The following is a 17,247-nucleotide window of genomic DNA, read 5'->3' on the forward strand; positions in this document are numbered from 1 at the left end:
ACAGCCATTGAATCCATGGCTCACAAAGCCATTCTGCAGGAGCCTAAATTTGTCAGAGATAGCTTCAGTACAGTTATCTTGGTTGTACAGCAAACCTTCCTGACAAAGAAAGTGTGTTGGCTCTTTACGAGTCCAAAAAGGCCACAGGCAAACGAGTAGTGCAGTTGTTGGACACAACAAATGTTGTCCTTAGTCGGAGAGAACAGAATGTGTTCAGTTATCTCCAACGTTACATTAAAAATGCCGACCAAACAAAGGCGGAGAAATTCCTACGCTTCTGCACAGGGTCCAGTGTCATATGTGTAGATAAAGTGATGGTATCCTTTAATGCTGAAACTGGACTTGGGAGAAGGCCAATTGGGCACACGTGTGGTGCTACTCTTGAGGTTCCTTGCACATATAGCTCTTTCCCTGAATTCAGGACGGAGCTTGATAACGTCCTCTCAAGCAATTACTTCGAGATGGATATAATCTAAAAGTCTTATCTAAATTTTTATTTTGTCATTTGTGAGTTTTCTGTTCTCTAAAATACCTGTTCTTGCTGGTAAAATGCTTACATAATGACATTCTTTCTGTTGAAATGTTAGTTTGTATGTCCATAGTCCATATCTATTTTTGTACTACCAGCATGACTATTGTTGGGAAAAATAACCTGCTGAGTACATCACATGTACATTATAAATATAGCTAACTCCTACCCTAGCCTGATGAGCACATCACATGGACACATTATAATATAGTCAACTCTTGCTCTAACCCAACAACACAAACATGATAATATATAGTCAGGTCAAGGCCGGAGCTGAAGGCCCCATCTCCCAGGCAGGCAGATGGTGGACACTCAGACAATGCACCAGTATCATCTCCAGAACGGGAGAGCCACATTAATTTATCACACAGGAGACATTTTGAGAGCTCTTCCCCGTTAGGAGGAACCAAGAGATACCTCTGCCCACACCAGGGGCCTGAGAGCCACATTAAATTATCACACATGAGACATTTCAGGGGGGCACTCCCCGTTTTAATTTATCACACCGGAGACACGAGGAACTCTCCCCGTTACGAAGCTCTCTCAGGGCCTGGGAGCCAAAACACACAGAACCGCACACACCTCAAACGCACACACCTCATCGAGAGGAGGATACAGCATAAGACTGCATCACACAGGGACTCTTCACCTTCTTCTGAAGCAGACCTTCCACGGAGGCGAAGCTCCAGACGAACCATCAGCGCTGATTAGGGACTTAGACATATTCGATCTCTCACGCTTTATGACTCTGTATAACCGTTGCCACTTTACTTAATAAATCCAAGGTCCTCGTGCCGATAGACTTTATTACCTCTCCGTCTCATTTTATCTGGTCCAGTAGCTAGACAGACCGTTTTCCCCCACAATTTGGTGACCCCGACGTGATTTTTTCTGAATTGAACACGCAACTGGGAAATGAGAGACGGAGAGCGGCACGACCTCGGGACCCCGGAGCACCGGACCAATTCCTGCAGTCTCACCTCGCGATCGCCCAACAAAAGGTAGGCAGAACCTGTTGATAAAATCCAAACTCTGCATAGTTATATAGGAACCACATTAGGAGGTGAGACTGTGAGAGCGGTTCGCTACGGGATATCTCGTGGGGACGAATAGGACTGCATCCCAGCATTTCCCCATAAACCCGATTGACCCTGAACGCGTGACACATCGAATATCGGCTCGTTGCATGGTGAAAGAATACCCTCGAGACCATAGGGCCTATAAGAATCGGGCATAGTGATACAAGACTACCGATGGCCAAGTAATGGATGTGTAATAAATACACCTATGTCTAAAGGGGGTTAGAGTCCCTCGGGGGGGGGGGTTAGAGTCCCCACCTATGTCTTAAAGGGGGTTAGAGTCCCTCGGGGGGGGGGTTAGAGTCCCCACCTATGTCTTAAAGGGGGTTAGAGTCCCTCAAGGGGGGGGTTAGAGTCCCCACCTATGTCTTAAAGGGGGTTAGAGTCCCTCGGGGGGGGGGGGGGGGGGTTAGAGTCCCCTTCTTTGTTTGTGTATTAAATAATTCTATGTGGTAAGAAGGTTAGAGTCCTTTATCAGGGTTAGAGTCCCTTTGCAGAGGAAACGGTGCCTAGGGTACGAGTGACACACAGAGAGACAGTGTGTGTATAATAATAATACATTTAATTTAGAGGCGCCTTTCAAGACACCCAAGGTCACCTTACAGAGCATATAGTCATCATTCAAAACTATGTAAAACAGACTAGGAATAAAAGGAAAACAGAGGTTAAACATGAAGAATAATAATAATTAATAACACTCAAAGACGCCTAAAGTGAAGGGGGGACCTCACTAACCACCACCAATATGTAGCACCCACTTGGGTGATGCACGGCAGCCAATCGGTGCCAGAACGCTCACTACACACCAGCTTGAGGTGGAGAGTTAGGGATGAGGTGGAGAGTGAGGGAAAAGAACATTTAAACACTATCGACCATATTTAAACACTATCGATCACATTTAAACAATATCGACCACATGTAAACACTATCGCCCACATTTAAACACTATGGACCACATTTAAACACTATGGACCACATGTAAACCCTATCGACCACATGTAAACCCTATCGACCATATATAAACACTATCGACCACATTTAAACATGTAAACCCTATTGACCACATTTAAACCCTATCGACCACATTTAAAAAACTATCGACCACAATTAAACATTATCGACCACATTTAAACATGTAAACCCTATCGACCACATTTAAACACTATCGACCACATTTAAACACTCTGTATGCGCGTGAGAGAGAGAGACAGAGTGGCTGTGTGTGTGTGTAAGTGGCCCAGAGAGAGAGAAAGACAGAGAGAGAGAAAGAAAGAGAGAGAGAAAGAAAGAGAGAGAGAAAGGTTGATATGTTTCTGTGTGTGCGTCTGCGGGAGACAGAACGAGAGGTCCGTTGATATGTTTCTGTGTGCGTCTGCGGGAGACAGAATGAGAGAAGTCTGTTGATATGTCTCTGTGCGTGCGTTTAGAGGAGACAGAGTGAGAAAGGCTGTGTGCGTCTCTGTGCGTGTGTACGCAAGAGGTGATGTTTCTGTGTGTGCGTTTGGAGGAGACAGAATGAGAAAGGTCTGTTTAGGTGTGTGTGTGTGTGTGTGTGTTGGTGTGAGAGGGAGAGAGAGAGATAGCAAGGAGAGATAGCAAGGAGAGCTAAAGTCGGAGGACGATCGAGAGGGACCATTTTCCCTCTAGACAGTTGGAGGTAGCGATAGAGTGCGTGTTTTTCTAACAATGAACGAATGTTTCAGGACCACGAGAAGGGACTCTGTATGGTTTTCAGGCCCAGAGTGTAATCCCCTTTCCCATATGTGTAGTCCTCCCATTTGAGGTCCCCGTCCACCATATTTGAAGTCCTCTACTCCACCTCATGTTGTAGTTCCCCTCCCTAGAATTGTATGGAAGTTAGAACCTGTGAGGGTGTTTTGGTTCGGCCTGACGAGGCCTGTACCAATTTCGGTGGTCAGCTTCGTAGTTTTGTGTATATAGAAATTTGGAAAGGGGGAGCAGTATTAAGTTATATATAATAAAGTGAAAAGTTATTTGTGAATGAAGGGACAGAAGGATCTTTTTGTGTGTGAGAGATAGTTATTAGGCCTTGTTCCATGATGGAGAGTTGAGGATGTTGCATTCCAGGCTTATCTGTTAACGGTCCTAGCTGCTGCTTGACCCTAAGGGGAGCGAGGAAGGGTGAGAGAGAGAGAACACATTTCCCCCCCCATTTGTCGACCTACACCATTCAGGCAGTACAGAGAGACACACTAACACACAGTACAGAGAAAGGAAATAGAGTGCGTTCAACTGAAAGCGTGTGGTGGCCATACGCCATAAAATACCACATATCAAAGGAATGCAGGTAGAGCTCTGTTGAGTTTTCAGGCTTTGATAAATTTGTAGTTCCCTGTCTGCCATGTTTGAAGTTCCTTGTAGTCTCTGTCCATAGGTTTCACCTGAACAACCCCTCTGCTGGCCGAGAAAAGGAACTACCCATGGTTTCTCTCACACCCAGCCCCCAGAGCACACTCGCTTTCAAGGCGTTATGGCCGCACCCAACGTGGGAGGGAGACACGCAGAGAGAGAGAGCAGCCACATTCCACCCTTATCTGTTGTCTTGCACCAAACAGCACCCCGTACTGAGGAGGGAGAGAGCGTGTTCTCCTGAAGGAGGGAGAGAGTAACAGGGAGACACGCAGTGGATATTCACATTATGGCTAATTTGTTTTTCTTTAAGTTTAGTTTTAGTTTTGTTTTTTTTATTCAGGATGATGAACATCCTGACACAGTTATCATTCAGGATGAAGAACATCAAAGTTCATGAGGAGGTTATAAGGACAATAACGTTGATACTTTAATAGGACAACAGTGATGATAATCTAATGCAATTGGACTAAAGAAGGTGTTGCTATTAACTAAGTGATTCATATTATTTTCACACAGGAAAGAATAATTGAATAAATATGGATATGATTAAAGAAGGAGAATAATAATAAAATAAAGTAATCTTGATAAACTGTACAAGTAGGACTACACCTATTAAAATATGGGGTGTATCTCTTTGGTCAAGGATGACAGGTGGATTGATGCCACATCTGCTGGGAAGGGATCCTACATGCTATGTTGTCAATTTGGATTCGGAAGTAGTGGGTTTACCTTTCAAATGCCACTACTGCTGCTGCAACACTTTAATAATTTTAACTCTGATAAATTACCTTTTGTCTTATAGTCCCCCTGATGTGTATCCAATACGCACACGCTTGGCTGCATAGGACAGATGGGGCTGAAGACTCTGTCTCCATCCCTCCACTTTGCGATCTATACCACCATATAGGTGGGGATTGATTGTATCCCAGGTATGGCATCCTGCAGCGAGCCAGTATGGAAGGCTGGTTAGCCAACGACGGGTAAGATCCCACCTTGACACCCGGGACGACCTAAGGCAGGCACAGTCACGATTACTTGGCAGAGTCGCTGTGGGCACTGGCTCACTTGATCATGAAGTGACGAGCTGCAACAATCATGGGAAGTCCCGTCTGGGGTGTAGGGTGGAGGAGGAACAGGAGTCAGATATGTCAGCTCTGGCAGCAGAGGTGGTCTTGGAACGGGGCATGTCGCGTTTTATTTTATTTTACCTTTGTGGTATAGAAGCCCACTAACGCATGTACGTTATTCGGTTTAGTGCATGACTTTGGAACAGCGTGGTTTCCGGCGGCTGATGGTAAACCCACCCATATTGGGCTTTGGTTTTGGACATACTGGTTTCGATTTCTCTTCCCAAAAGATTGGTTTTAGTTTGCTGATGGTTAAGATTAGACGTTTCGACGTTGGTTGCACCAATTGCGCAAGGGGGGAGGTATTGAGGAGAATTAAAAAAAAAATTAGAACACAAGGTTTTTTCTTCACCATACTTGCAAACAAACAAAAAAAAACACAGTGTTCAACAGATGGGTAGAAGCAGTCCCATCAAAAGACCAAAGTGCGGCTACAGTAATCAAGTTTTGGACTAGAGCAGTCATGACAAGGTTTGGAATTCCGTCAGAAATAAGCTCAGACAAAACGTTTATTCAGAGAACACTCAAGTGATTCAACATTTGCATGTCGAATAAAGACTAGTCTGTGTCTACAATCCTCAGACCACAAGGTATGGTGGAGAGAGGAATGGGACGCTTGAGACAAAGATTAACAAAGTTAAATTAGAGTACTAAATTAAAGGACTAATGCACTACGACTGACACTAATGAGTTATCGCATGAAAACTAACAGAACGACGCATCTAACCCCGCATGAAATGCTTAAGGGTCGACCCATGCCTTCACTTAACATTTGAGGGTCCCAAAAGGGACTTCCATTAGAGTAATTAGAAATAGAATTAAGGAAAATATGTTTGAACATCTAACTGTTGTACATAAGTTTGTAATTCCAGCAAGAGAAACACAAAGTTCCAGGGCCAGAGGAGGAGCCAGATGCAGACACGCCCGGAGCCGACGAACTACCCAAGAATGATGCAATCAAATTTTGGCAGGGTTTGAATCAGTCCTGTTTTGGTGGTCCACTATTAACAAAAATGTTGATTGGATAAATAATATATACTATAATCAGCAACGTTTTGTCAATTTTTCCACGGATAAGGTCAAGGGACTATATAGATATAGATATACTATTGGCAGAGCACGGAGGGGTGAAAAAGTACAACACGACATGTTGTACTTTTATCCCCAATAACACAGCACCGGATGGGTCGGTGGCCAGGGTGCTGGCAGGGTTACAGTCCCTCAGATTAGAGTTGGCAGAGAGCTCCGGCATTAATGACCCCTTCACAGGATGGATGGAGAGCCCAATGAGCGATGGGCGCTACAGGTGCAGCAGGTGCCATCCAAGCTTACCTGGGGATCGAGTATACACCGGAGAGTTTGGACGAGGGACCGCCAGAGGGGCCCGACCTGATCCGGCTGGAGAACAAGATGGAGCTCGGGGATACACACGGGCGAGATTCCAGGGGCCTTGATTGCCCGTTTATCAGATGAGGTCCTGAGCGCAGTTGAATAAAAGGGTCTAATGCTCAGGTGGCGCCTTGCGTCCACCTGCCCGTGATGACGCTCAGGACTATTCCGTGGTTTCAGTTGTTCCCGTGCCCCGGGCCTACCCTGAATACCCCATGCGTGTGATTGCTTATTGTTACACGACCAGTTAACTCCTCCTCACATCCTTAGTGTGTGGTCATCTAGGGATGGGTTGAGGGGGATTGCCATTCGTTGTTTACCTCATATCTTTCTGATATTATTATTATTATTTAGGGACACGTTTCATGGTTACATTTCTTTCCTGTGATTGTTATTGTGTAGTGTTTGTGTGATTGTTGCATTTTTGTTTATATCGTTATTGTTTACTGTTAGTTTTGTTGTTGCATTTTGTTGTTGTTGTTATGGTTTGGTGTTGGTTTTGTTGTGTATCATCTGCTGCCAGTATTGTTGGTATTGTCTGCTCGCGATGTAAGGCCGGGGTGGATGCCACCCCTAGGTGGGGTGTGTATGGCATACCCATGTCTGAAGCATGGGTAGCGTTTCTCCCACGTGGTTTCCCCATACACCAGGTCCAGCGAGTTGTTTTAGTCCCATGCTCATGGTTGTTTGTTTTTATGATCATTTTGCCTTCTTTCTGTTATTTCTAATGGTGTTATAATGGTAGTCCCGTGCTGGAGTCCTATCCCTCGTACCCCAAATGAGTAAAAGTCGTCTTGCGACGACTTGAGGGGGATATGTTGGGAAAAATAACCTGCTGAGTACATCACATGTACATTATAAATATAGCTAACTCCTACCCTAGCCTGATGAGCACATCACATGGACACATTATAATATAGTCAACTCTTGCTCTAACCCAACAACACAAACATGATAATATATAGTCAGGTCAAGGCCGGAGCTGAAGGCCCCATCTCCCAGGCAGGCAGATGGTGGACACTCAGACAATGCACCAGTATCATCTCCAGAACGGGAGAGCCACATTAATTTATCACACAGGAGACATTTTGAGAGCTCTTCCCCGTTAGGAGGAACCAAGAGATACCTCTGCCCACACCAGGGGCCTGAGAGCCACATTAAATTATCACACACGAGACATTTCAGGGGGGCACTCCCCGTTTTAATTTATCACACCGGAGACACGAGGAACTCTCCCCGTTACGAAGCTCTCTCAGGGCCTGGGAGCCAAAACACACAGAACCGCACACACCTCAAACGCACACACCTCATCGAGAGGAGGATACAGCATAAGACTGCATCACACAGGGACTCTTCACCTTCTTCTGAAGCAGACCTTCCACGGAGGCGAAGCTCCAGACGAACCATCAGCGCTGATTAGGGACTTAGACATATTCGATCTCTCACGCTTTGACTCTGTATAACCGTTGCCACTTTACTTAATAAATCCAAGGTCCTCGTGCCGATAGACTTTATTACCTCTCCGTCTCATTTTATCTGGTCCAGTAGCTAGACAGACCGTTTTCCCCCACACTATACGGCAGCCAAATTTGTATTTCTTCACCTTTAATTGGAAATCATAGTAATGATTGATTTAATAAGAAAAAGTGCAGTAGTTTAAGGCCTACACAACCTCCAAGGCTGAGATTAGATGAAATTGATTGGCTATGTGGGACATATCACTGAGATTTCAACAGAAACCATGGCAAATGATGTGTGGGTGTGTGATGTGGTTACCATACCAAACTTTGGGTGATGCATGTGCTCCATTTACTCCAAATACAAAAATTTGCATTTTTTTTTGTGCATATTTGCATAGACCTGTTTGAGCAACTCAGTCAAATTAGTTCAAAAATGTAAAACCTTTTTTAAGTTGCTGTTTTCAAAAGGGGCTTGTTTGATGCAAGGACTGCACTTTCACAAGGTGATGTGAACAAATGTGATCAAGCACTTTTTGTAACTTTAATTATGCTCGACAATCTTTTGTGTGTCTAGCCCATTATATACATTTATTCAGAGGTACTCGTTTCCTTAGAAGTTTAGATCACCCCACACTAGTTTTCTTTTTCATTTTTGGAAGAACTGTACATTAAAGTGAGCAAGCATTTTTCAGATCCTGCTTTGTGTATGAAAGTGTCTGCTGAATTTCTTCCACTCCATGTTCTATTCAATTGTATACCTTCAATTGCTATCTCTAACAAAAACCAAACCAACAAAGCCAAAAAGTAGTTTAACCCTGACGGGCTATGTGCTGTGGGACACTAAATTTCAACACCTGTCTGGAAGCTGCACTGTGTCCATTACAGTACAGGCATGCAAACTAGTCACCTTTCGGCGAAATTCGCCGTTTTGAAGACAAAATTGACCACTTGTGTGATTCGTGGAGATCCGTTGAGAAAACATTTGGGGGGGGGGGGGTCTGATGGCCAGCCATGGAGTCCTTGTAGCGCCTGCTAATGCATTCTCAATGGAGAGGCGAGCGGACAGAGAAGGCGCAGCATTCTGTCCATGGACATATTAAAGGATGGACCACAGACCGAAAATGGCCGCCCATTCATTCCTATGGAAACTGCTCAGTGGCGCAGGGCATCATACAGGAGCGATTTGCTTCCGCGTTATGGGGCCAAGACACGTGACCTATTCCGTGACGTACCGGATGCAGAGATCTTCTTCTTCTTCTAGTTTAGTGGTGGATCATAGTTTTTCCCCATATACCGCCACCTACTTGACTACTACACAGGAGTTTGTGACAAGGACAAATGATGGCAAATGATACTTTAAATCGTAAAAATAAATTCAAAGAAAAAACCAAACTAACGAAACAAAATAAAACAAACTAACAAAAGAAATGAATAAATAAAAAATAAAATAAAAATATATACTTAAGGTTAAATTCTTCTAATTAGGTTAGTATCTTTTAGCTAATTTATCAGCAATTTCATTGCCATATATTCCATGGTGGGCTGGAATCCAACAGAACTGAATAACTAAACCAAGGCTTATAATATTTAAAAGAAGATGCTTTACCTCTATCACCAAATCTTCACGTATTGAATTATCTGTTATAAAACTTAGTATCTACAACCCATCTAAGAGCGGTTATTATTGTGGCCATCTCGATTGAGTATACTGATAAAGTCACCCACTCTATATCCATATCCTTTTTCAAATTCTGGAATATATATGCCAATACCACATTGTCCTTTGGGATCTTTAGAACCATCTGTAAATATTTTCAGATATCCATAGAATGAAGTATTTAAATAACTTGAGCAGGCATTAGCAAAACTTTGCTTGGTGAGATGCTTGCTTTTTCGAAATGGAATAGATGCAGCTGGGTAGGCGCTGAGAGGTGATGCATGAGGCATGATGGTGGCACGGCAGACAAGTAGAGGAGCATGATGGACTGGGATCTGATGAGGAAACAAAAAAGATTATCTAACTTAAGATAAAATATACTCTGAAGTTTCCAGTTTCTGCAAACAGAAGAGAAGGGGTTTAATTAAGGCTTTGTATCATCAATAAGATAGACTGTGAATAACAAACGAAAAAATATAAAAGGCCTGGCTTAGTTTAAAGCCCACTCACCACGTCAAGGTGCAGGCCAAGAGTGGGAACATAGAACAAAGACTCACATCACAAACTCAGACAGTCACAACATGTATATGAATACGAGACACAATAGAACAAAGACTCACATCACAAACTCAGACAGTCACAACATGTAAAAAACATAAATACATGAAATACATGAAACATGCATATAAATACGAGACCAAAGACTCACATCACAAACTCAGACAGTCACAACATGTAAAAAACATAAATACATGAAACATGCATATAAATACGAGACCAAAGACTCACATCACAAACTCAGACAGTCACAACATGTAAAAAACATAAATACATGAAACATGCATATAAATACGAGACCAAAGACTCACATCACAAACTCAGACAGTCACAACATGTAAAAAACATAAATACATGAAACATGCATATAAATACGAGACCAAAGACTCACATCACAAACTCAGACAGTCACAACATGTAAAAAACATATAAATACATGAAACATGTATATACAAGACCATAGACTCACATCACAAACTCAGACAGTCACAACATGTAAAAAAACATATCAATACATGAAACATGTATATACAAGACCATAGACTCACATCACAAACTCAGACAGTCACAACATGCATATGAATACGAGACACAATAGAACAAAGACTCACATCACAAACTCAGACAGTCACAACATGTAAAAAACATAAATACATGAAACATGCATATAAATACAAGACCAAAGACTCACATCACAAACTCAGACAGTCACAACATGTAAAAAACATATAAATACAAGACCATAGACTCACATCACAAACTCAGACAGTCACAACATGTTCCTTCCAACTAACTATTTACGAAAAATGCAATCAATAATTTATATAAAAGATATGTTTACATATCTACCAGCAACGAAGTTGGAGTAGCCTACCCAAATAATGAATTGTAATACACCAACATTGTCAACTGTCATACATAGCTAACCATAACCCTGTCATACATAGCTAAACAAGCAAATGAAAATGAAATACCTACCAACGCAACTGAAATGTTAATATTAGACAATTAACAATATTATGAAAATTACGTAGGTCTCCCATAATCATTCAGGTAATCAATACGTCCGTGCCTGTTACAGCTATTTCAATGATATGTGTGTTATATATCCGTGTTCAACGCCATTCATGTTAAGTAAAAGGACAAATCTCAGACAAATCTCAGACTTTGGAAGTTAATGGAGTTAATGGAAGTTAATTCGGAATTTAATTTAATTCGGAAGTTAATGGAGCCGTGCACTTCAAAATAGGTCCATAGCAAGGAGCCGTTTGTTTCAGTACGGCTCCTTTCAGCTGCCCACCCAACATCAACTGCTAATAAAACGCTTGAGGAGGCGTTTTGAAAAGAAAAAACTGAAATTTTTTTAGAACAGGGTAGAAAGATAATTATGAGCCTTTGATTGATATCCAGACATTTTTTGCGGAGACACAATCCTGTTCCCCACTTGTATTGGAGTGGACGGCGATATCTACTTCTGGGCCACATGAAATGACGGACCCCCGTCCACTGCCAGCTTAAACAGCTGCAATACCAGGCTTGGCCTCTGAGCACTGGTGGATTGCGGAAGTAAGCCCCTATCCTGGGGGCCTGATTCTGTCAGGCGGCACGACAAGTGGGCGCACTCCCGTGGAACTTTCGCTTCCGTGCTCGTCGAACGCATGCGCGCGCTCGTGAAGCCGCGCGGCCAGCCGACAGCGCGAGTGGAAAGTCGCCTACCATCTGAAACGGCCAAGCGTGAGCCCAGCGGAGCCTTTAAATGCCTCGTTTCCACCGCCAACAGTACCCTCATGGTAGGCCGGATGTCGATCGCCGCGGCAGCTACGTAAACATCCCGAAGGTGAACGACGAGAACTGATTCCGAAAACAACCATAACAAAAATATGGTCACGTAAATAAAATATACAAACGAACAGAGCTTCGTCTCCCCGCGACCTTATATTATCTAAAACGTTCTCATCGTTCAGCCAATGAGAGCCAATACCCTCGCGTTGCCATGGCAACGCGAGGGTAAACAAATGATAAGGCACCACCACACAAGTTAAGTAACGATCGCTGTAGGCTTCAATGTCATGCAAGCACTTTGTTTTGTTTTTATTTTGTTCTACATCACAATTGCATGCTTTAATAAAGTATTGCCTTCTTTAATAGGTCCATGCTCCACCTCCTTGTTCGCCCAAGCTAACGTTTTACGCGACACGTCCATTGTCCAGAATTATACCTCGCGGCTTGTTTTTATCCCCATGTCACGCCCACTTTTGGCGGTGGAAACGCAAACCGTGCCGCAACTTTGCGAACCGAACGCACCCTCCGGTGGAAACGCACCAAAAGAGAATTTTTCAGCGGGTCACCAGTTGTGTTGATACATAGGCCTACTAGTCGATATAGCCGAGAGGAAAGCGGGCCCTTGAGACACTGGTCCAGGCCAAGAAGAAAAATAAATAATGGCATACTCCTATTGCCCTGTCCTCCCACCTCTTGTTATTCTTCTCAATATTCTTTCTTAATTTTGTAATAAGTTATGTACCAATTGGGGCTGCCCTTGCGCATAATAAATTAATGCTTTGTTCGTAATTGTGCGCAGTCCTGTAATTTTTTTTAGCTTGTGACGAACCCTAATACGTTAAAAAAGTTATAAAAAATGTAAAAGAAAACTCCCCGGAGTATAAACCTGGAACCCTATAGTGGGTCTGTGTTTTTCTCAGCTCACGCATCATTCTCACCTTTTTCACCCTGAGCCAGTTTGCATGCCTGTCAGTAGGAGGGTTTGTGTGCTGCAGGTGAGTGTCCACTGTTAGTGGAGCGGGAGAAATCCAGACTTAAAACTCCAGGTGCAACTATTCAACCAGAAAATGAGTCCAGTAAAGGTAAAAGTTGTCCATGAACATATCAGTTTTATTCAGGTATCTACAGACAGGGGTGCACTATAGGTGAGTCCAATGGTAGGGCAGTGGGTGTGTGAATACTGTAGGTCACATTTGCAGAACAGTAGTAATGACACCTCTCAAGTGCATGTACAAGTTAACAGCCTGATAAGGATCCTCAGGTAGATGCAGATGTAATTCGACCATGATATCATTGCAGAGTGAGTAAACATCTCGATCACAGGGAATGGGCTCTCGAAAGATGCACTCAGTCTTGCATACACCCAGATGTTCACTCTGAACAGGACAAAGGTGGTCTCTAACATTATACAGTTGTGGGATGGCATACATGATATTAGGCCGGCCGCTAGGGACATTAGTATTTCTTGATGGCCTGATGGTATGGGCGTTCCAGGTCTGTGCTGTGTCATCTAATTCATCCTGGTGAGACAAATTGTGACAATTAGGAAAGATTGCAGCATAGTTAACCCGTCAGCCCATAGCACCCCTAAAGCCCCCAAATCCATACCACAAGCAACAGACGTCATTTCACTATTTAGACACAGGTAAATAGCATTTGTAGTAAAATTCATGAAATGAGAACAACTAAATGCTCAGATTTAACAATGTAGGGCCAGTTTGTAAGACATCAATGGTCTAAAAAATAATACAAATTTAGGCAATTTAGGCTAATTTAGGCAAATTTAGTCGATAGTAATAAACATGTGTGTTCTCTCTGGCAAGTAGGCCAGGCCTAGTGGCAGTGTTGGGTGAAACTCATTGCAAAAGAAAGCTATTGCAGATTAGATGTTGATGTCATGCAGTAATGCAAGGCATTACCAATAAAATGTCTATGTTAGCGGGTCACTTGCACTGTTACTCTTCTATTCAGGCTACATTTATGAAACTAAACAATTCTGGGAAGAGGTGCTCAGTCAAGTGGCCATTTGGGCCTTGTCTGCGAACCTTTGGGACAATGTGTAAATCTTTAGAATACTAGGCATAGAGTACTTATATTGACGAGAGTAAGTCAAACGTAGCCAATGCTAGGTTGTGTAACGCGTTACAATTCAGAGAATGTAAACTAAGACAGACATAATTACTTAGGCTACTTCCACAGTTCTCAGCCAACTCTTCCACTAGCTAAAGCACTTTAACATACGGCATGCGGCATTAAGGCACTTCTGTCGTGTACAATCACAACTATAACATGATGGTTTAAGGAAAATAATATTTTTTTTCAAACAATGACAATTCAGATACATGCCCCCATCTCATCTAATTTTCTTCCGCTTATCCGGGGTCGGGTCGCGGGGGGAGCAGCTCAAGCAGGGGGCCCCAGACTTCCCTTTCCCGGGCCACATTGACCAACTCTGACGGGGGGATCCCGAGGCGTTCCCAGGCCAGTGTTGAGATATAATCTCTCCACCTAGTCCTGGGTCTTCCCCGAGGTCTCCTCCCCACTGGACGTGCCTGAAACACCTCCCAAGGAAGGCGCCCAGTGGGCATCCTTACCAGATGCCCGAACCACCTCAGCTGACTCCTTTCTAAGTAAAGGAGCAGCGGCTCTAATCCGAGTTCCTCACGGATGGCTGAGCTTCTCACCCTATCCCTAAGGGAGACGCCAGCCACCCTTCTGAGAAAACTCATCTCGGCCGCTTGTACCCGCGATCTCGTCCTTTCGGTCATCACCCAGCCCTCATGACCATAGGTGAGGATAGGAACGAAGATCGACCGGTAGATCGAGAGCTTTGCCTTGCGGCTCAGCTCTCTTTTCGTTACAACGGTGCGGTAAAGCGAACGCAATACCGCCCCCGCTGCTCCGATTCTCCGGCCAATCTCACGTTCCATAGTACCCTCACTCGCGAACAAGACCCCGAGGTACTTGAACTCCTTCACTTGGGCTAAGGACTCATTTCCTACCCGGAGTAAGCAATCCATCGGTTTCCTGCTAAGAGTCATGGCCTCAGATTTAGCGGTGCTGATCCTCATCCCAGCCGCTTCACACTCGGCCGCCAGCCGATCCAGTGAGTGCTGAAGGTCACAGGCCGATGATCCCATGAGGACCACATCATCTGCAAAAAGCAGTGACGAGATCCTCAGACCACCGAACTGCAACCCCTCCCCACCACGACTACGCCTCGACATCCTGTCCATGTATATCACAAACAGGATTGGTGACAAGGCGCAGCCCTGGCGGAGACCAGCACCCACCGAGAACGAAACTGACTGGCTGCCGAGGACGCGAACACAGATACATGCCCCAAAGGTAAATGTCAAAGGGACGATGGACCACACGATGATCTCTCAAGGCATGCACATCACACCACACCACACACAGGGCTACATGCACACATCTCACCTCAGACTGACTCACCTGAATAAGTCCCATGCAGCAGAACTGGATGAGACTTTTGTCCAAGAATCCCCCACCGAAATGCCCGTTGTCCTTGAGCTCTCCGAATAATGCGATCCAGAACTCCGCGCACTGCCGCCGAAGAAACCCCCACCAGGATTCAATCCTTTGATTGGCGGTGCTTGCACCCCCCAAGTAACTGTCAAGAGTGTCCGGCTGGGTGGGGACAACAAGGGCACGCTGAAAGGCACTAACACGGCCGTTTTCAGTTCCCAGGTCACCTCGGACAACCCTGGGACAGCCCTGTAGACGATCTACTGCCTCATGGTAGTATCCCCCAATCAATCTAGGATCGCTGCTGGTGGTGTAAGCGTTTAGCCAGATTAACTTTCTGGAGAAGCCATCGATGCATCCATTGATACATATACCGTATGGTTTCAGTTTATCGTAGCTGTCCAAATGCCAAATGAAATTTGGGCCTCTGGCAAAGTACTGGCGACGCCGGAGACGTCCCGTCTGCCTTTGCCTGACACCTCTCGGGTCCAGTTCCTTCAGGATCAACCGCATGTCCTCTTTCCTCACCCGTAGTCCGTGTTGGTGACACTTCTCATGCATCCAGCGGTAGCCATGAAGCTGGCCCGAATGTTGTAGCTGGCCCTGGATGAAGTCCACGAGACACCCAAATTCGTGTAGCCTGTCCTGCGGTTGAGCCCCAGTCCGGCGATCCGCCTCTTAAGGTGTCTGAGGCTTATGCTGTAACCATGCCTCATGTCTAAGGCCGACTGAATGTCATTGTATTTGAGCCCCATCCCAAAATAAAGTGCTATGTGTCTATCCATCACTTTTACCAAACAAACGTAAACGACATTGTTGCTTATTGTTTCACCAACACTAAAACCTAGCCTGCATTTTGCGCGCAACCAAATAAACTTGTTTTTTTTTGTGGTTGTTTGCCTCCTGCTGGTAATATATGAAACTGCAGCCTTGTTTCAGTGCCTCTCCGAGCCGGCTCTAGTGCCCCTCGTAGGCATAGAGATCTCGCAAAACAAACTCGAGATCTCGCAAAACAAACTCGAGATCTCGTAAAATAAACTTGAGATCTCGCAAATCAAAGTCAAGATCTCGCAAAAATAAACTTGAGATCTCGCAAATCAAAGTCAAGATCTCGCAAAATAAACTCGAGATCTCGCAAAACAAACTCAAGATCTCGCAAAACTGTAGTTAGTCTTTGTCCCCAGAACACGTTTATTTTTTTTCCCCTTCATTTTTTTTTCCTCCTCCATGTCACCTAAGGGGCTCCGTACATACATCATCATTCAATGAAGTCAAAAAACTGAAAAACAGTGGCCCAACATTAAGTGCAACAACTCAATGAACTCAAACCCAACAAGCAGTTGTAGTAGTTGTAGTGGCGACTTAAGTGGATATCTTTAATGACTGATATCGCTTCTAAGCAAACTAGACGCATGGGTTTGCCTTCGAATTCTATGAATTCTTCTCATCTTTCTTGACTGAGTTTTCTGTAACTCGATCAATTATTATTATTATTATTATTTTTTATTTTTTATTTTTTATAATGTGCGGGCCTGACTGAGTGAGGATGCGGGCCGCACTGAGTGAGGATGCGGGCCACCAGTTGCCCATCCCTGTTCTAGAGGGCACATCATCATAATTTATTGTATGAAGGAGCACCCTAGAGGGCACCTAATCATGTTTTGCACGTGAAAAGGGCAGCCAATAAGGCATTTCCTCTCGTTTTCGACACTCTTGAAGGGCACTTTAGCGCGCTTTTTCAACCATTGAGCCACGAAGGGGGGCAGTCGCCCCCCCCTGCCCCCCCCCTGAGTCCGCCACTGGT

This window comes from Gadus macrocephalus, chromosome 4 (assembly GCF_031168955.1).
Source record: "Gadus macrocephalus chromosome 4, ASM3116895v1".
In the NCBI taxonomy this organism is placed as follows: domain Eukaryota; kingdom Metazoa; phylum Chordata; class Actinopteri; order Gadiformes; family Gadidae; genus Gadus; species Gadus macrocephalus.